This window comes from Camelus dromedarius, chromosome X (assembly GCF_036321535.1).
Source record: "Camelus dromedarius isolate mCamDro1 chromosome X, mCamDro1.pat, whole genome shotgun sequence".
Lineage (NCBI taxonomy): Eukaryota > Metazoa > Chordata > Mammalia > Artiodactyla > Camelidae > Camelus > Camelus dromedarius.
In genome coordinates, this window is record NC_087472.1 from 45,789,402 (window position 1) to 45,811,005 (window position 21,604).

Sequence of the window (21,604 nt, forward strand, 5' to 3'; positions counted from 1 at the left end):
AATCAATCCATATTTTTCATTTTGTATTTTAAAATTTTGAAATAATTGTAGATTCACAGAAGGATTCAAAAATATATACAGAGGGTTTCCATCCACTATTACCCAGTCTATCCCAGCATTAACATCTTGCATAACTATAATTTAATATCAAAACCAAGAAACTTACATTGGTGCAGTTTATAGAGCTTATTCAGATTTTACTATTTATACATGCATTCATATGTGTCTCTGTGGGTGTATAGAACTCTATGCATGTGTAGCTTCATGTAGCAACCATCATAATCATACTTAACTGTGACATCACCACAAGACTCTGTTATACTCTCTTTATATCCTAATTTACCCCTGTCTCATCCTTAAAACTTGGCAACCCATAATTCATTCTCCATTTCTAGAATGTGATGGAATATTCTTTCATGTATTGTTGAATTTTAATCACTAAAATTTTGCTGAGAACTTTTGCAGATAAGTTCATGAGATATACTGGTCTATACTTCTCATTGTTTTTAATGCTGTCTTTGTATTACTTCACTAAGAGTTAATACCAGCTTCAAAAAACAAGTTGTGGGGAGGTGCATCTTCCTCTTTATTTTGTGGAAGAGATTGTATAAAATTGATGTTAATTCTTATTTGAATGCTTGGTAAAATTCTACAGTGAATCTATTTGGGCCTGGAGCTTTCAAATTTGAGAGCTTTATAATTATAAATTTAATTCCTTTAATAGTACAGGGATATTGAGATTATCTATGTCATCTTAGCCTAGTTATATTACTAAGTGGCATTCAAGGAATTAGTCTATTCTCTCAAAGCATTCAAATTTATTAACATAATTTTGTTTTTAGTATTCCCTTACTATTGCAGGATTTGTAAGTGATAAAAACTGTCACATTTCTGATATTGCTTATTTGTGTCTTCTCTCTTTTCATCATTCATGGTCTTGCTAGAGATTTATTGATTTTATTAATTATTTTTATTTTAAAGATCTAGCTCTCTGTTTCATTAACTTTTTCATTGTTTTTCTGTTTCTAATTTTAGTTATCGACACTTCTCTTTATTATTTTCTTCCTATTCCTAGGTTTAGATTTATTTTGCCATTGGTTTTCTAGTTTCTCGAGGCAGAAACTTAGATTATTGATGTGCTTTTGTAATATAAGCATTTAATGCTATAAATCTCCCTCACATATTAGCTACATTCTAAATATTTTAATTTATTGCATTGTAATTTCTATCCTGTCTTATGTATTTTTATTCTCTTTAATATTTGCTTATTGAACCAAGGATTATTTAGAAGTATTTAATTTCTAAGCTTTTGAAAAATTTCCTGTGGCCTCTCTGTCACTGTCCCGAGCTTGATTTCATTATGTTCTAATGAGGTACACTGTATGATTTCAAGTTCTTAAAATTTGTTGAAGTTTCTCTTATGACCCAGGATATTGTCTAGGTTCCTCTTTTGGGGTGGATTATTCCATAAATATCAATTAAGTACTGATGGTGATGTTCAGTACGTCTGTATCATTTAGATATAGTAGTCAATTGAGTAGAACTGATTGTTGTGGAACATGGAGTGCTGAAATCCCCAACTATAATTATGGATTTGTCTCTTTCTCTTTTCAGCACTATCACATTTTGCTTCATGTATTTTAAAGCCCTGTTGTTTGGCACATACATGGTTAGTATTACTAAATTTTCTTGGTGGATTGATTCTTTTATCATTATACAATGTTCCTCTTTGCCCTAGCAATTTTCTTTGTGTGAAATCTACTTTGTCTCATATTAATATAGCCAGTTATGCTTTTTGAAAATTGAAGTTAATCTAATATATCTCTTTTTTCTTTTCATGTTCAATCTACCTATTTCATGTAATTGAAATTAGTTTCTTATAGACACCATAGAGTTGGAACATTTTAAAAATTCCACTCTGCCAATCTCATTTTTCAAATTAACTTTTTATTAGACCCCAAACAGTGAAAATCCTGAAAAGAAAATTTGGAGGAAAGAGAAAATAAGTAACTAAGAGGAAATAAATAACTAACAGGAAAATCTTAATGGCATTGGTTTGGCAATGATTTTATGGATATAATATCAAAAACACAGGCAACAACAACAAAAAATACACTCAGATATTGTGTCTTCAAATATGCTCTCAGCCCTTTTCTCTCTTTTCCTTCTGGGACCTCTATAACGTAAATATTAATGTGCTTGATGTTGCCCCAGATGTCTGTTCAATTGCCCTCATTTCTTTTCATTCTTTTTCCTTTTTTCTGTTCAGCATCAGTGATTTCTACTACTCTGTCTTCAAGCTTGCTGATCTGTTCCTCTGTATCTTTAATCTACTGTTGTTTCCTTCTAGTGTATTTTTCTTTTCAGTTATTGTATTCTTCACCTCTGCTTGGTTGATCTTTATATTTCTTAAGTCTTCGTTAAAAACATCTATCTTCTCACTCTGGGCATTTATTCTTCTCCTGAGTTATTTGATCATCTTACTCTGAACTCTTTTTTGGGTAGATTGCCTATCTCCACTTCATTTAGCTCTTCTGAGATTTTTATCTTGTTCCTTTATCTGGAACATATTCCTCTGTTGCCTCATTTTGCCTAAGTCACTTTTTAAAAATATTTATGTATCTGGTAGGTTGGTTACATATCCTGATCTTGGAGAAGTGGCCTTTTGTAGGATACATCCTATGTGTTTCAGCAGTTCACTTTCCTCTCCTCACCTAAGCTATATGCTCTAGGAGTTCCACTTATGAGGGCTGCATGGGCCCTTCTATTGTGGCAGGCTGACTATCTGGTAGGCTTGGTTGACTCTTAATATGGTTGTTGCCAGGCTCTGCCTTATGCAGATGCTACCTACCGGCCACTGGTTGATGTTATTGGGTCACAAGGTAGCTGACTGCAGAACCCTAGAGGGTTCTGCCGGGGTTAGTGTTGGCTAACTGGTGGGTGGAATCAGTGGCCAGGAGACTCCAAGGCTCCTGTCTGCCGACTGATAAGTGAAACCAGGTCCTGGGTTAGTGCTGGTCTACCAGGTGGCAGAGCCAGATTCTGAAGTATGGTTGTTGGCCTCAGCCATTCCAGAGCTGGTGTCAGATTGCTGGTGGATGACGCCAGGTCTGGACACAGTTGGGAATGGGATATGTGGCATCCTGAAGCTTCTGTTGACTTGCTAGTGGATGAGATTGGGGCCCTGCTGGTTCCAAGGTAAAATCTGGTTTGCTGGTGTACAGGCACAATCTGCAGGCTGTGGGACTATGGTTTTCTTGAGTCTGGTGTCTGCCCCCTGGTAGATGAGTCTGGTCCAGAGGCTAAGGCAGGTGCCCTAGAGGACAGGACCCAGGCCCTTGTGACTCTGGAGTTGGTACCTGCTCACTGTTGAGTATAGCTGGATCCTTGTCCCTCTGGTTGGCAGGGCTATGTCCAGAGGTGGCTGTGAACTCTAAGGATCTTAAGGGAATCTTTCTGCTGATGAGTGGAACTATGTCCATGCCCAGTTAGTTGCTTGATCTGAGGCAACCCAGCACTGGTGCCTGCAGGTTATTGGGCCAGGACAGGGCTAGGTCCTAGGGGTAATAATCTAGAGGGATAATTCCACACTGGTGCCTGCCAGCACATTTGTTCACATGGTAGAAGAAGCTCCCCAAAATGGCTACTGCCAGTGCTTATATCCCCAGGGTGAGCTCCAGTTGCCTCCTGCCTCTTCAGGAGAATCTCCAAGATCAGCAGGTAGGTCTTACCTAGGCTCCTATCAAATTACTGCTTCACTCCTCGGTCCCAGATCATGTGAGATTTTGTGTTCACCCTTTAAGGGTGAAGTTTCTTTTCCTCCTAGTTCTCTGGGACTCTTGAGTGTAATACCCACTTGCCTTTAAAGCCAAAAGCTCTGGTGGCTCATTTTCCTGGTGCAGGACCCCTGAGTTAGGGAATCCAATGTGGGGCTTGGACCTCTCACCCCTCTGGGAGAACTTCTGTAATTGTAATTATTCTTGCATTTGTAGGTCACCCACCTGGGTATGGGACTTGAGTATATTGTGAGTCCACCCCTCCTATCTCTCATTGTGTGTTCTTTCTTTATTTCTTTAGTTGTACAAGATCTTTTCTGGTAAGTTCCAGTCTTTTTTATCGATGGTTGTTCTGCAAATAGTTCTGATTTTGGTATGCCCATGTGAGAAGGTGAGCTCAGGGTCTTTCTCTCTCCCCTATCTTGGCTTGTCTCCTGATAATGCACTTTTTAAAAAAAAGTACAAGAATATATTTTTGTTTTCCTTTTCTTGAGAAAGGTAAAACTAACTTAGTATTATCACCTAATACAGGTTTATCAAATTATCTTTGTAAAATACAAGTAATTAAAAATACACTTGCATAATTAATCTCATTACATAAATGGACATTTGGAGACAACTTAGACAAGATTTGCTAAGGGCTCACTGACTTTCTTAGAAAACCTTTGAGGTCTACCATATGAGCTGCATTATTCTGTAGCTGTTTTCAAATATTGCTGTGATTTTAACAGAAATATTTATAGGTGAGTTATTAAGACATATAAACCCAGCCAATGCTTCAATAGCTTTAGTGTGTAAGAGCTAAACTATTTAAAAAGTACATACTTAAAGTGAGGTTTTAAAAACACAAGACATGACAGTGTTGTGTTTTAGGAAGCATACTGATTTAATAGGAGAACTGAACCCTGGCTCTGCAGTTTTATTTTAAATGTCTTCTTTAAATTTTGCAATTAACTTGAATTGTTTTTTAATTTCAAGTAAATATTACCAGTTAAAGTGGAAAGCTATTTTGTGATAGCAGAATCAGCTTTGGACAGAATTCAAGAAGTTGTATATTTTCATTTTGTTTAGGCCACTCTGAGTCCTTGGGGACTACCATTTAGGTTACTTGAATCTTATGAATTTACTTCATGTTTTAAGGGGCTTTGATTAGGTCTGCAATTCCCAAACAGTGTTTCACAGAATACTAGTTCCATAAGATCCAATAACAATAATAGCTTCCATATGTAAATATATCTGGGAAAAGCTACATAGTATATTTCATTTTGGAAAGTCAGAAGCACTATAGTTCTCTTAAGGGTTCTAAGAAGATCCACAAGGGAATTTTTTTAAAGAAAGCAAACAAAACTATTTAAAATTGTCTGATTGGGAATTTTCTAAATTTGACAAGAGAATTTCTTTACTAACATAAGACTCACTTTAATCCAATAGAAGTGGTTTAATAAACACATTGTAGAAAAGTTTAGCACCTAATGTTACAGACCAGACATAAATATGACATATTTAATTTTATCATCATAAATACTTTATAAATTGATACTTAATATTTGTGATTATCTAATTATCACAATAATTTATTAATTATTGCACATGGCATGGTGGGCTTTTTCTTACTGAATGTCTTTGAAAATGTCTTCCTTTCATGAAGAGAAGGCAACTACTGCAAAGTTAACAAATATTCGTGATTGTTTGTGACTTGGAAACTGCAGTACTAACATGAGATTTAAGAGAGATAATTCTATCTTGTGTTGAACGTTAGCTCCAGGCATTTTCACTATTTAATTGGCAGAGAAGGAAATGTTTTTGTGATTATGATGAACTCTGTTCTTATCAAATTTGATTTACAGAGTCTTGGCAATGGTCACTCTGTGAGACACTGCTGCTACTGGGACTGCAAATATCAATCACAGTTATATATTTCACAGTATCTTTGTACTACCTTGAAGAAATCAACTGTTTGCTTCAAGTACATTCTGTCCAATCCGTCTTTGATACGTGTTATATTGTATATGTCCTCAGACATCTGTGAAAGGAAAAACACTCTCATTCAGAGTTTAAAGTATGGAATGAGGTGAGATTTTTGTTTTGGTTTTTTTTGGGGGGGGGTGATTTTTTTTGTTTTGTTTTTTCACTTTGCTAAATCACAAATTAAATTAATTACCTCTTAAGCCAGCCAAGTTTGTCTAGTATTAACTAGTTGTCCAAAGTATATTAAACACCTTAGGGATTGCTGTTAACTCTTTTGGGCCAAAAGGGTGCTATTTTGTGTTCTGAAGCAGCAATAAATTACGAGTGAATTCATTTTTCAAGAGTGTTTATTTTCTCCCAATATATAGGGTAGACACTAGAAGTATCTAGTTAGATATTTTCTGAAGTTCACTCTTTTATTCTATTTGTAATTTGGGGTTCTGTAAGCACTAAGAGGCAGTGACATTCAAGCAGAAAATCTTTAAGGGAAAACAAACTTTCTTAACTCATTGACCTTTCTCTCATTTGATCAGCATTTGGACATTTTAGATTCTGAAGGTCAAAAATAAATCTCTCTATATTTATCCTTAGTCTAACTACATGTGCAAGGACAATAATCTGTGATAAATGTGCTCAAGTAATTTTGTTCTCTACCAACATAAAGTATTTCTAAAAATAATAAATTCTCTTTTCCTTTCCTTTTTAGGATAAAAACAGTTAATGCATCCAAATAAACTTTTCTTGCTTATTTATATCATTAGCAATTAATACTAGTGAATAATTTATTGTGATAAAAGGGTCTTTTTGTACAATCTTATTTGATTTACTGTAACAACACATCTTGGTTAGATATTTAAAATTTAATTATTTGAGAATGTTGCCAATATAATCTTTATAATCTTTGAATTTTTTTTATGTCAGTACTGTAGCTTTATATATCTCTCTCCTTACATATACATAAATACATATGCATTTATATCTATCTAATCTAGGTGATTTTATAGTCTATGTCCTATATGTATATATAGTCTATGTTATATGTGTGTGTGTGTGTGTGTGTGTGTGTGTGTATATCTTGCATATAAGAACTTTGAAGAGATCAAGTTTAACATACTGAAAACACATGAAAGAACTGCTTTTATTTTACTCAGCATGGATTCTATATCATCTTGTTAATGACACGTCATTTCTATAGCACAACTCTGATGTTGCCTCTTCTGTCTTCAAAAATGTTCAAAAACTCAAATTTGCTTAAAGATATTAGATTAGCCTAATAGTCAAAAATCTCTATCATCTAATCTCAACACATCTTTGTAAGTAACTTTCTGCAACAATCCCCTCAATATAATATTATAATCTATCCAAGCTGAAGTACTGGGTGACTCACTGTTCTCTAAAAATACCCTGGATTTCTTGACTCCCCTGACTGTTTATGATATCTCTTCTGCTTGGAATTTCTAATTTACAATTCACATTTGAATAATTTTTGTCAAAATACTATCCATTCTTCAAATCCATCTATTACTCCATCATTCATAAAAACTCTTTTTAATTCTCTCAGTTAAAAGTAGTATCTCATGAAGTGAGGGACATTTTAAGCTATCTGGCCCTAGATAATCCACCAGTGCACTGTAGCCACATGAGTGAGGCCAATTCCAGGAGAACTACCCAGTCAATACACAAAACTTTGAGAAATAATAAATGATTCCTGTATTAAGGTACTAGATTTGGGGGGTGAATTGTTGTTGAGCAATAGGTAACTGATACTAATTGCTGCCTAAAATGTCATATAAGGTTTAGTCAAATGAAATAACCTTGTCTTTAAAAAATGTCTATAAGAATTGACCAGAATGCCTTCATGACCTGCCTATGAATCTGCATTAAGAAAGGCCATCAAAACATATTTGTTAGCATGTTTTTACATGCATGCTAAATTTGGTCTCACTATACATTCTAATTTTCTTCCAATGTACTGAGGATAAAGATCTAAAGACTATATTTCCAGACCCCTTGAAGCTAAAGTTATATTAGTAAATACGAAACTGACCATTATATGCTGTCTGTGACATTTAAAAGAGGAAAATCAGTCATGGGACATTTATGTGCTGCTTTGGTATTGTTGCTAACAATCAAATGTTTGAAGTGTTAAGCCTTGCTCTTTCTGTGTGTATGTATATGTGTATGGGGGTGTGTGTGCTTTCTGCAGTCCAGTTTCTAGTCACTAGCTCATGGATATGAGTGGCAGTTATGGTGGGTAGTGACTGCTGTATATTTCTTTGGTTCATGCTAAACTGGTGTTATCTTCAAGTTAATAGTTCTACAAGTAGTTACTTAACAACTCACCTTCATAATTGTGTTGGAGGTAGCAACTCTCCTTATAGACAGTTAGTGCTTTTGTTCTTGATATTATTTTTAAAACATTTTAAAATCTGGAAAGATCTTTATAAGAATCTAATTCCCTATATCTAAATCCTTACTTCTTAACACAGAGTGGTTTCCATTTTGTGGCGCTGATACCTTACTAATATAAAACTATAAGAAAATATAATAGAGACGTATACTATAATTTACCATGTAGATATGACACAATTAAAAATTAGCTAAGATAAATTTAACATTGTCATAGATAATGATGCATTTATCATCCTGTTCTAACTATAGATCCAGAAGGAGATATTCAGAAAAGGTTGAACTTTTTGAATTAGAATCAGCAATTTACACAATATTGTAAACTGACTATACTTGAATAAAAATAAAAATATATATACAAATTTTTTTTAAAAAGAATCAGCAACTTAATAAAGAACACAGAACACATAGCCTAGGATTGCAATATAATTTGAATTGGTACTATTAACCTGGAATCAATATTCTTCAGGCCTAATTATAAACTGTGAGGCATACAAAAGTTGCGTGGGGTACAATCAAATCTATCATTTGACAGTTCTAGAAAATGTTTCTGTTTGATATGTAGTCACATTTTTACTGTGATTGGCTAAATGGGATTTTAGCTCTAAAGCTTTGTTAAGGAAGCTTGATTTTTTTTTGAACCAACTTTATTCATTTTAGGATCAACTTGAAGTGACCAGTTGGGTTTAGTAGAATTTTACAATTACTTTAAAACATTTGGGAGCATATAATAACGATGCATTTCTAAAAGCTGGAATTATGATGTGTCCTGCCACTGTTCTAACACTTAACATTATTTATTGCATTTAACTTTCACAACAACTTTAAAATGAAGGAACTGTTACTATTCTCAGTTTGCATATGAAGAAACTGAGGTTCAGGGAGTTAATTACCCAAAAGCATATAATTAAATAACTATTCAATGTAGAATTCAAAATCAACACTGCTCTATCAGAATTCATGTATCAGTAGACTGTCATTATGTTAAACAAAAAATATCCCCAAAATATAAAGGGGCAGGTGTTTTATAGAAGCTTTGTGATAGTAATTGGAGCAAAAGATAATTATTTTTCAATTCCAGTTTAAGCATTTATTAGCTCTGTGGCCTTGAGTAAGTTCCTTACTTTTCTCTGAGACTGAATTTCTTCAACAATAGCATGGATATAATACTATATATCATAGAATTGTGTGAGTATCTGTATATGGAAGAATGTCTAAAATACTCATTTCTCCTCTTTTGACCTTTTCTTATGGTACTTCTAAACAAATTATGGTAAAATACATATAATGTAAAATTTACCACCCTATCCAGTTTTAAGTGTATAGTTCAGTGGTATTAAGCTCATCACATTTTAAGCAACCATGCCTGCCATCTAGCTCCAGAAATCTTTTCATCTTGCAAATTTGAAATTCTGTAACCAAAAATACTAATTCTCTGTTCATGCCTCTCCTCAGCCCTTGGCAACAATTTCTGCCTGCCCCATTCTAATTTCTGTCTCTATGAATTTGACTAATCTAGGTACCCCACAGACTTGGAATAATATGGTATTTGTCCTTTGGGGACTGCTTTATTTCAGCATAATGTCCTCAACTTTCATCCGTGTTATTACATGTGTCATAATTTCCTCCCTTTTCTTTCACCTTTTGGCTACTGTGAACGATAGTGCTGTGAATATGGATGTATGGATATGTCTTTGAGAACCTGCTTTCAATTATTCTGAGTATATACCCAGAAGTGAAATTGCTGGATTATATGGTAATTCTATTTTTTAAGTATTTGAGGAAACACCATGCTGTTTTCCATAGCTGAATAAGCCCAAAGCTTCCAGTTTCTCTACACAGTCACCAACACTTGTTATTTTCTGTTTTTTTGTGGGGTTTTTTGACAGTGGTAATTTTAATTGGAGTGGGGTGATATGTCATTGAGGTTTTGAATTGCATTTGCTTAATGATTGGTGATGTTGGACATCTTTTCATGAAGTTACTGTCCATTTGTTTTTGTTTTTTTTTGTTTTTTGTTTTTTTTTTGAGAAATGTCTGTTCAAGGACCTTTGCCCATTTTTAAATTGAGTTTACTATTTTGTTGTTGTTGTTGGGCTGTAGAAATTCTTTATATATTCTGGATTTTAAGCCCTTACCAGATATATGACTTACAAATATTTCTCTCTGTGCTAATTTTTCATTTTGTTGATTGTGTCTTCTGATGCATAGAAGTTTCTAATTTTGATATAGTTCAATTTATCCTTTTGTTTATTTGTTTCTTTTCTGGGATTTAGTGTTATATCCAAGAAAGAAATGCCAAATTCAATGTCATGAAATTTTTTCTTGTTTTCTCATAAGAGTTTTATATATTTAGCTCTTACAGTTAGGTCTTTTATCCATTTTGACTTAATTTTTATATATAGTATAAGTTAAGGATCTAGTTTCATTGCTTTGCATGTGGATATCCAGATTTCCCAGCATATTTTACCTATTGAATGGTCTTGGTACCCTTGTCAAATATCATTTGATCATATAGGTGAAAGTTTATTTCTGGACTCTGTATTTTATTATATTGCTCTGTATGTCTGTCTTTATGCCCAATACCACATTACTGATTACAAGCTTAGTAATACTTTTTGAAATCAGGAAGTCATAAAACCCTCACCTTTGTTCTTATTTTTCAAGATTTTTAGCCATTTGGTGTCCCTTGAGATTCCATATTTAGGATGGATTTTCCTATTTCTATAAAAACACCATTGATGTTTTGATAAAGATTGCACTGAATCTGTAGATTGTTTTGGATACTATTGACATTTTAACAGTATTAATTCTTCCAATTCATCAAAATGGTTGCCTTTACATTTATTTTTGTCTATTTCAATTTCTTTCAGCGATGTTTTATAATTTGTAATGGACAACTTTTTCACCTTGTTGGTTAAGCTTATTCTGAAGTATTTATTCTTTTGATTTTATTTTAAATAGAATTGTTTTATTAATTTATTTATTTATGGATTATTCATTGTTAGTATTTAGAAAGCCAACTGATTTTTATGTATTGATTTTGCATGATGCAATTTTGTTAAATTCATTTATTAGTTCTGATAGGTTTTTTAATGGAATCTTTAGTATTTTCTATGTATAAGATGTAGAAATATGTAATCTTTTCTACATATTAGCTGCCTCCTGCAAACAGATCATTTTACTTTTTCCTCTCTAAATTAAATGACTTATTTCTCTTTTATATCTAATTATTCTGGCTAGGACTTCTACTACTTCATTGAATAGAAGGGGTGAAAGTGGATATTCTTATCTTGCTCCTACTCTTACAGGAAAAGCTACAATCTTTTCTCACAGTGTATGTTGTAAGCTGTTGCCTTTTCATATATGACCTCTCTCTTCTCTTTCTGGGACTCCTAAATGTGAATGTTAGTCTGCTTGATGTTTTCTCAGAAGTCCCTTAAACTGTAGTTATTTAAAATTTAAAAAAAAATTTGCTGTTCTGCTTGAGTGATTTCAATTATTCTATCTTCCAGATCACTTATGCCTTCTTCTGTATCCCCTATTCTGCTGTTAATTTCTTCTTGTATGTTTCTCATTTCAGTTATTGTATTCTTTGCTCTGAACAGTTCTTTTTTATATTTTCTAGTTCCTTGTTAAAATTTTCACTGTGTTCATCTATCCTTCTCTAGTTTGGTTACCTTTCTTAATACTAATGCTTTGAATTCTTTATCTGGTAAATTGTTTATCTCTGTTTCATTAGTTGTTTTTTCCAGGGTTTTTTTTTTTTTCCTTGTTCTTGGTTGTAGGTGAATCATTCTGTTAGTCTCTAGTTTGTTTTCAGCGAGAATTGTTCCACATATAGATGTATTTTTGATGTGTTCATGTGGGGAGGTAAGCTCAACTTCCTTCTATTCTGACATCTTGATCTCCTCCAAGATTTTTCTTTTTTTAAAATATAAGCATTTACTACTATACATTTCTCTCAGCTTTGTTTTTACTGCATCCCATATGTTTTGGTATATTGTGTTTTCTTTTTCATTTGTATCAAATTTTTAAAAAATTTTTCTTGTGATTTACTCTTTGACTCATTGGCTGTTTAAGAGTTTGTTGTTTATTTCCACATATTGGTGAATATTTCAGTTTTCCTTCTGCTGCTTATTTCTATCTTCATTCCACTGTGATTAAAAAATCTCTTATTTCAATTATTTTCAATTTATCAATAATTTTTCATAGACTAAAATTTGGTATATTCTGGAGACTGTCCCAAGTGCAAGTGAATAAAATGTATAGTCTGCTGTTGTTGAGTAGAGGCTATTTATATGTCTTTGAGGTTCAATTGGTCTATAGTGTTATTCAAGTCTTGCATTTCCTTATTGATCTTCTGTCTGGTTTTCTTATTTATTATTGAAATTGGGGATGGGATGTCAGCAAGATAGCAGAGGAGATACCAGCCTGCATCAACCCACAAAAAAACAGTAATTAGACATCTATTCACAAAGAAAAATATCTCTTAGAGAGATGTCAGAGTCTACTTAAGAAACTGTAGCCACACAGTGGAGCAAAAAACCTGAGAATAACTGCACAAAAATAATACTAAATGATACTAACATTAGTTTTGTTTTCCCAGCATCATCCCATCCCTGAGGCTGGAACTGTTCAGCACCAGGAGGACATTTTCTGGTCTGAGAGTTCCCCTCTCAGGGATAAGAAGATCAGGGTAAGTGACCAGCTTCTCCAGCCTTTCAGAGCACAGCATGAAGGATCCACTTCAGTTTCATCCCACCCAGATCTCTGGAGGTACCTTCAGAGCTGAGATATCTGGACAGTTAGGGACAAAGAAGGTCAGGGGCTACCAGTAGCAGACACACAGGAAGAATAACCATAGCTTCCAAATGTCCTGCTCTGTAGGGGACCACAGCAGCCTTTGCAACCATGGACACACTCACAGAATTCACCACTGGGAATCCCATGGGGTTTGCCATGACAGACCTTAGTGGTCTGCTCTGCATAGGACATCAACAGCTTTTTCACTGAGGAAAAATACAGCCATCACAGCTACCATGGATGTACTGCAGCTTTCTCCACTGAAGGCTTCACAGGGTTTTGCCTTTATAATCTTCACCCTCTTCAGTCCTTCACTGTCCCTCACCCTCTCCAGAGCCACCATGGCTAGCACTGAAACAGGCATTCTAGCCCCAGGACCCACTATGGCCAATACTTAAATGCTTACAGCTGGCCTAGGCCCTTGTAGCTGTGTGCATGCATGCTACTGGCCCCAGCCCCACAGCCACATATGTACACACCACCAGCCCTGACCCCTGTAGTTCTGCACTCATGAAACCATTTTCCACTTCTGTGGACAGGCACACATCTAGCCCCTCTGGTCACACATGTGCAGGCCACTGATCCAGCACCCACAGATGAACTTGTGTATACAGCCAGCTGAAATTTCCCATTGCCAGCCTCTACTGTCACACATGGAACCACAGCTAACCCCTGAGGCTACAGTGTGCACATTGCCAGCCCCAGCATTCACAGCTGCACATGTACCTACAGCTGGCCTGAGCCAGGCCACGGGCCTGCACCGCCTAGTGCATACCCCCTACAGCTATGTGAGTGCATGTTACCAGCTCCATTCCCAGTAGCTGTGTATGTGCCTGCAGTTGTCTCTGGCCCCAACTTGCACCACTGTGAGTGTGCCTTCAACCAGCCCCTGCTGCCACACATGTACCTGCAGCTGGCCCCCAGAGCTACTCAGGTGCACACTGCTGGCCTCAGCCACCACTGCTACCTGTACTGGTTTCTTGCACTGGACTTCTAGACATGGGTAAAGACTCCAACAGTCCTTGCAACAAATCCCCTGCATCTCTTGCTGCCAAGGATGATGCAGTCACTGACGCTGAAGACTCTAAGTGCTTGAGCCCACAAGAAATTATGACCCTTAGACCCAGAGCCTCCATACAAACTGCACTTGATAACTTGTGCCAATAAACCCAGGGCCACAGCATGCTAATATTTATCCCTACACATAAGTAAAGATCTGTCCTTACTAAAGCCAGCCTGGAAGTCTGGAAGAGGTGATGGCTTCTTTAATTGTGGAAACACCTAAGCAAACCTACAAAGATCAAAGAGATTCAAAGAAACATGGCATCACCAAAGGAACACAGTAAAACTTCCAGTAATCAACTTCAAAGAAATGAAGATCCACTACTTGCTTGACAAATAATTCAAAATAATGGTTCCAAAGAAGCTCAGTGAGGTACAGGAAAACACTCTAATGAAATAAGGAAAACACTGAAAGAACAAAATGATAACTTCAACAAGAAGACAGAAAAAATTAGAAACAACCAAATAGAAACTTTTAATACAATGAATACAATGACTGAATTAAAAAATGTAGAAAGAGCTTAATCAATTGAAAAAAGACATAAGAAAACTTGAGGATAAGTTATTTGAAATTATCAAAAAGAGAAAAAAGGTAAAATGAATGAATATAAATGAAAAAAGGTTACAAAATTTAAGAGAAATCATCAAGAAAGCCTACAATTGCATTATGGGAGTCCAAGAAGAAGAGTGAGAGAAAGGAGGCAGAAAGTATATTTAAAGAAAAAAATGGTTCAAATCTTCCCAAATCCGTGGAGAGGTATGAACATCAAGTTATATGAAGCTCAAAGGTCCCCAGTCAAGTTCAATCTAAAGGAAACATCACTAAGATATTATAATCAAACTGTCAAAAATCAAAAACAAAAAATAATTTTGAAAACAGTAAAATAAAAGAGAGTTGTCACATACAAGGGACACCACTTCACTTGCCACAGGCTATCAGTAGATTTCTTCAGCAGAAATCTTGTAGGCTGGGAGAGAGTGGGATGATTTAATGAAAGTGTGAAAAGAAAAAACTGCCCAACAGGAATAGTTTATACAATAAAACTGTCCTTCAAAATTGAAGGAGAAATAAGACATTCTCAAACAAACAAAAACTGAAGGAGTTCATCATCATTAGATATGACTTACAAGAAATGCTAAAGGGTATTCTTCAAGTTGAAATGAAAGGACACATGAAACATGAAGCATGAAATTATATGAAAGTAAAAAAATTTACTTGCAAATGAAATACAAAGTCAAATTCATACTACTTCAATACTGTAATAAGCATAATTTACTAATAACCCAAGTATAAAACTTAAAAGAGAAAAGTATTTTTAAAACCTATAAAATAATTTGTTAATGGATATACAACACAAGATATGTAAATTGTAACATCAAAAACAGAAAATGTGAAGGGAGGAAGTAAAATTTAGAGATTTATTATGCAATCGAAGTTAAGTGATTATCAGCTTAAAATAGACTGTTATAACCATGTTTTATGTAAGCCTTATAGTAACCATAAAAAATTGTAACAATAAATGCAAACTAATAATTCAATTCTCCAATCAAAAAAAGAAAAAAATAAAGTGGCTGAATGGATTTAAAAAAAAAACAACTATATGCTGCCTACAGTAGACTTACTTCAGCTTTAAGGACACAAAAAAGATGAAAGTGAAGGGATAGAAAAAGATGTTCCATGCAACTGGAAGCCAAAAAGAACTGGGTGACTATACTTAGACAAAATAAACTTTAAGCCAAAATTATATCAAGACACAAAGAATGTCACTATATCATAATAAAGGGGTCTATCAATCAAGAGTAAATAATAATTGTAAATATACATGTACCCAACATCAGAGCACCTAAATATATAAAGTAGCATTAACATATCTGAAGGGAGAAATGGACAGCAATACAATAATATATGGGACTACAATACACTGCTTTCAACAATTGATAGATCATCCAGATATAAAATTAATAAGGAAACATTAGACTTGGACTATACTATACACCAAATGAACTTAACAGACATATACAGAAGATTCCACTCAACAGCATCAGGAAGCATTCTTCTCAGTGCACATGGAATAGTCTTCAGGACACATTATATGATAGGTCACAAAAAAAAGTCTTAACAAATTTAAGAAGATTGAAATTATCTCAAGTATCTTTTCCAACTACAATGATATGACACTGTAAATCAGTAACAGGAGAAAAAAAAGAAAATTCATAAATATGTAGAGTTCAAACAACTTGCTCTTGAACAATCAATGAACAACCGACAAGAAAGAAAAGGGGAAAAACACTCAAGACAAACAAAAGTACAAGCACAACACAGCGAAACTTATGATTTACAGCAAAAGTAGTTCTAAAACAGAAAATTACAGCTATAAGAAAACATGTTTCAAGTAAACAATCTATAAACTCCAACAAACTAGAAAAAGAAGAACAAATTAAGCTTAAACTTAGCAGAGGAAAAGAAATAATAAAGATCAGAGCAGAAATAAATTAAACACAGACTAGTAAAACAACAAAAAAATGTCAAAGGAATGCAGAGGGTTTTTTTGTTTTAAAGATAAACTCAATTGACAAACCTTTAATTATATTAATAAAAAAGAGAAAACTCAAATGAATAAAATCAGAAACAAAAGAGAAGTCACTACCGTTGATCCCACAGGACTACAAAGAATCATGAAAGACTGCCATATATTTAAAAAAAAAAAAACTAATAACAATCCTTCTCAAACTTTTACAAAATACTAAAGAGGAAAGAACATTATTAAACTCATTTTATTAGGCCAGAATTACCCTGATACCAAAGCCAGACAAAAACAATACAAGAAAAAAAAAATTACAAGTCAATATCCCTTTATGAACATGGACACAAAAATCTTTAACAAAATATTAGAAAACCAAATTCAATAGTACACAAAAAGGACCATATGCCATGATCAAGGTGGATTCATCCTTGAGATGTAAGAATCACTCAATATACACAAATAGATAAATGTGATACACCATGTTGACAAAATGAAGGCTAAAAATCAATCATCTCAATAGATATAAAAAGATTCATTCATTCTTATAAGCGATTTTCAACAACGTGGTTAATGAAGAAATGTACCTCAACATAATAAAGGCAGTCTATGTCAAACCCACAGCTAACAACAGAAGAAAAACAGTTTTCCTTCTAAGATAAGAAACAAAACAAAGGTATCGTCTCTCTTTACTTCTATTCAATGTAGTACTGGTAGTCCTATCTAAAGCATTTCACCAAGAAAAAATAAATGAAAGGTATCCAAATTGGAAAAGAAGCAGCAAAATTTTCTGTTTGTAAATGACATGAATTTACATATAGAAAACCCTCTATCAAAAAAAACGGTTAAAACTAGTAAATGAATTCAGTAAAGTTGTAGGATACAAAATCAAAGTACAAAATCATTTTCATTTCTATACACAACAATGAACTACCTGAAAAAGTAATTAAGAAAACTGTTCCATTTACCATACTATCAAAAAGAATTAAACAAAATAAGAACAAACTTTACAAAGGAAATGAAAGATCTGTACACTGAAAACTATAAAATGTTTATAAAAGAAATTGAAAAAGACACAAATAAATGGAAAGATATATGATGTTCATGGGTTGGATGAATTATCATTTTTAAAATATTAGCTCTACCCAAAGTGATCTAGAGATTCAATGCAAATTTTCAATGGCATTTTTCACAGAAATAGAAAAAAAAAATCTTAAAAATTATAATGGAACCTCAGAAGACCTTGAATAGCTAAAGCAAATTTGAGCAAGAACAAAGCTGTATGCATCACACTACATGATTTCAAATTATATGACAAAGCTAGAGTAATCCAAACACTATGGTATTGGCATAAAAACAAAGATACAGAAATGGAATGGAGTAAGGGGCCCAGAAATAAATGCACACATATATGGTCAATTAATTTTCAACAAAGATGTTGATAATTTATAATGGAGAAAGAGTAGTCTCTTTAATAAATTACACTGGGAAAATTCTATATCTACATGCAAAAGAATGAATCTGGACCTCTATCTTACAACATGCACAATAATCAACTCAAAATGGATTAAAGACAAAGAGAAAACAAAAAGCCATACAACTCCTGGAAGAAAACAGAGGAAAAGCTCTTTGACATTGATTTTTGCAATGTTCTTTTTTTGGGTTTGACATCAAAACACAGGCAATAAAAGATAAAATAAACAAGTGTAGGACTACACCAACCCAAAAAGGTTCTGTACAGCAAAAGAAACAAACAAAAAAAAGTGAAAATGCAACTTATGGATAGGAGTAAATATTCGCAAACCATATATATGGTAAAGGAGAAATACTCAAAATTAAAAGTAACTCACACTACTCAATAGAAAAAAAGCCCCACAAACAATCTGGTTAAAAATTGTACAGAGGAACTGAAAATACCTTTTTTTTTCCAAAGAAGACATACAAATGACCAGCATGTACCTGAACATATGGTCAACATCACTAATCATTAAGGAAATGCAAATCAAAACCATAATGAGTTTATCACTTCACATTTGTTAAGTGGACTATCATAAAAAGTCAAAAGATAACTACAGTTTGAAAGAATGTGGAGAAAAGAGAACCCTCGTACACTGTTGGTGGGAATGTAAATCATATAGCCACCATGGACAACAATATGGAGATGCCTCAAAAAATTAAAAACAGAAATGCCATATGGTCCAGCATTCCCACTTCTGGGTGTACATCCAAGGGAAATAAAGTCTACACTTTAAATATATATCTGCACAACTTACTTTCATTGAAATATTATTCATAGTAGCCAAGGTACAGAAACAACCTAAAGATACATTGACAGATGAATGGATAAAGAAAATGTGATAAACATACACACACACACACACACACACACAGAGCAATATTACCCAGCCTTTAAAAAGAAGAAAATTCTGCCATTTGTGACAACATGGAAGAAACTGGTGGACAGTATGCTAAGTGATAAGCCAGAAACAGAAAGGCAAATATCTCACGAATCTCACTATGCCACTAATATGCAGAATCTAAAGAAAAAAAAAAAATCTCAAGCTCATAGTAACAGATTGTAGAATGGTGGTTACCAAAGTTTGGAGAGTAGGGGGAGAAAGGAAGATATTGGTCAAAGGGTACAAACTTTCAGTTATAAGATGAATAAATTCTGGGGATCTAATGTACATTATGATAACTATAGTTTATAATAATGTTGTATACTTGAAATTTGCTAAGAGATCTCAAAAGTTCTCACCACACAAAAAAATACAGTAACTATGTGAAGTGACGGATATGTTAGCATAATTGTGGTAATCATTTCACAATGTATACATGTTTTAAAATATCACCTTTTCCTTCTTACATACGTTCAATTTTTATTTGTCAATCATTAATTTAACTGGAAAAAACTTTTAAAAAACAAAATGGAGTATTGAAATTTCTTTCTACTGTAGAGGTATTTCTTCCTTCAATTCTGTTAATGTTTGCTTCATACACTCAGGAGCTGTGATGTTTGGTTCCTTCATCCTTTGTTGTTTGGAAGCATGTGGGTTTGGGTATTTCTGTAGTTTGGAACTGATTTTAGTTTTGATACAAATAAAAATCAATGTAAGAAGGGAAATGTATTGTTTATATAGATTTTATGCCATAGTAAATGATTATGCATTCACCGCATAAATTCAATGAGACATTTATCATGTTGAACCATATAAAAAGGTTCTTGTAAAACATAATTGAGTCTGTCTTTAAATCTGAATTTGCAAAAAGTGCAGCAACATTGTTCAAAGGGACCTTTCTTTCACTGACACTGTTAAAGTTGAAGAAAGACTGTTTAACTCCAATAATTAACTCCTTATCCCAGGGACATCTGCTAAGCCTTCTGAAAATGTAGAGACAGGCGAGGAATAAATTACCCCACTCCTAGCCCTTAAAGATGGATAGCTACAATCCCAGTCACTGCTCTACCAACAAGGTGTTTTAAAATATGTTATAAAATAAAACAGAAGAGGCTTTTTTCTTCTTTCTTATAGGTCATGCATGTAATTCATACAAAAAACCCATCAAGTTACCCAGGTGTAAATAAAAGAAGGATGTAGAAATAAGCTTTACTTTGCGTGTCATAAGGCTTCTCTTACTTAATCTGATATTGGTAGCATTATTAAAATACATAAATCTGCATCAAAATTGTACAGTTTGTTCCATATCCAATTCTTATTTATGGAGTCAAAACAGGATCAGTCCTATGGAAAGGTTTTTATGGCTCTTGGATTTTCTTGGTAAGTAGGACTCGAAGTCTATATTCAAATTGGTGTTTTCACATTAGATCTTTAAAAAAAAACTCACTTTATGTGAAATATTCCTCTTTTCTTTTAAAATGATAGATATTAAAAATTACATGGACATTGAGTCTACATATTCTTTGGAAAAAAGTTTCTAGAAACAATTTTTATGTGGCAGAGATTTAATTTTAATTTAGTGGCCTGTATTTAGTTTTAATAATTTTATAATGTATAGTTCCTATATAATAAGACTTGTCAGCCTTTTATATTTTGATAGCATAATTTCTAACAAAGCTAAATTATTGAAGAATCACAGTGTTTTTAAAATTAGAATTGGCATATTTGCCACCCATATTTGCCCACAGAGCAGTATTCAAAAAGGTCATCAAAAGATAAATATTCTCTGCTAGAATATCATATGAGAAAAGGATATAGAAGAGTTTTAATTGAAGTCCTAAGATATTATACAACGTATAATCAAAGAGCAAGATGAACTTGTCGACTGACTCAGACATTGATGAAATTATTATCCTGGTTCTAACTATAGAAAGAAGGAAGAGGAAGGCACTCAAGAAAGATTTAACTTTAACAGTAGAGACTGAAAAATCTTGCATCACTTCCAACTTTAATAAAGGATACAAAACCCCAGAATGAAATATGGTTTGAATTGTTACCATTGTATAGAACAGTTCTTCCTCAGCCTTGGCTATTAATTGATTGTGTGGTATAAAAAACTCATATTGTTCTCTCATTTTGTTGAATGTGGTCAGATCTATTATTTGGCATGAAAAGTTGCCGTTAGCTTTACGGACATTTGCAATAATTCATTTTCTGAAGGCCTTTGAATATTTATGTTGATATTTTGTGAAGAAAGTTTGTATTTTCATTAATATGAAACAATTTTCGCTCACTCAGGTGTAGATATGAAGGTGAGCTGCTGGATTACTAAGAATTCTCAAAACGTTTGAACTTATGTATTAAACAGTGTCATAGGTGATTGGAAGCTAATTTATACATAGTTCTGATGATGAAAGATTCTGAATTGATCTGAACTTTGTAATTACTACTGTTTTCAAAGATACCTTAATCTCCCCAGAGCAAATATGAGTTACTACTTTTGGAAGGTAATTTCTAAACTGGAAATCTTGTTTTTTATTCCTGCTTGGGAACTGGTAAGATAACGTTCAACGGCAATTTCATTCTAGAGCTGATGGTAGCTTGTCCCTTGGTATTTGGTTTATTTTTAAACAAAATAATCCTTCATTCTCAAGTATTAAGA